We start from the raw sequence: 1067 nt of genomic DNA on the forward strand, positions 1-1067 counted from the left end.
ATAAATATTAGTTTTTTTAAAAAAATACTGTTCATGCATTTTTTTTTAAGAAAATGTCACGTCAGCATAAGGGGGGAAATAAATTCACTATAAAGATGTTAAGAGGGTAAATAAATAGGAGATTAGTTTAAGTGCTAAAGTAAGTTGGGGAGACAAGTTTAGGAAGGTTTTGATGTATTATCTCTAGTAATAAATTTAAGAAGTTTAGTACTCCCTCCGTTTCGTTTTAGTTGGCTCTCTTTCTAAAAATATTTGTTTCAATTTAGTTGTCCTTTGATGAAATCAAGAGAATTTTATTATGTTCATCCAATACTATCCTTATCATTTAATGACTAAACAAAGTGTATTTACTCAAATTTATATTTTCAAAGAATAATTAATAAGGCTAGTTTGTTAAAATAAACCCCCTAATTAATATTTTCTTAATGGGTGTGCAAAGTCCATAGGGGTCAACTAATACTAAGAAACAGAGGGAGTATAAACTCTCAATTCCCATAATATTTAACCACGGATTAAAATACCACACACCCATTGTACACCCTTTTATGAATGTTATTTTGGTGCAATGGTTAACCTTTTAGCATGCAATTTCCTTCTACAACTCAAAATATTGGTTGTGAGATGAGAACAATAAGCTAATTTTTCGGATTGTCTTAGATTTAATGTTCGTATTATATCATCAACATTTCAATTAACAGGTCTAGACGTGTAGGAATGTTGAGTTTGTCACACATCAGTTGTGAGATGAGAATGTTGGGTTTAATTGGTGTGAATGGAAAATGGAGGGACACAACCTTTGAGCAAAAAACATATTGTTTTGGAAAAGGTGTGACTGTTCAGATAGTTGTGTCTATTCAGAAAAAAGACACAATATTTCGAATGAACAGACATGACTCTTCCAAAGGATACACCTTTTAAGTGAACCATTGCCACCTTTCAGAAGAGGCATCTGATGGCTATATAAACCTGCTTTCATCCACAGGTTTAGAAATGAATGAAAAATTTTATGAAATAAAAACTCTTCTTGTCTTCAAAACATTCTTTGTGATCAATCAAATCGTTGAGTG

The sequence above is a fragment of the Capsicum annuum genome, chromosome 1, assembly GCF_002878395.1.
Source record: "Capsicum annuum cultivar UCD-10X-F1 chromosome 1, UCD10Xv1.1, whole genome shotgun sequence".
Lineage (NCBI taxonomy): Eukaryota > Viridiplantae > Streptophyta > Magnoliopsida > Solanales > Solanaceae > Capsicum > Capsicum annuum.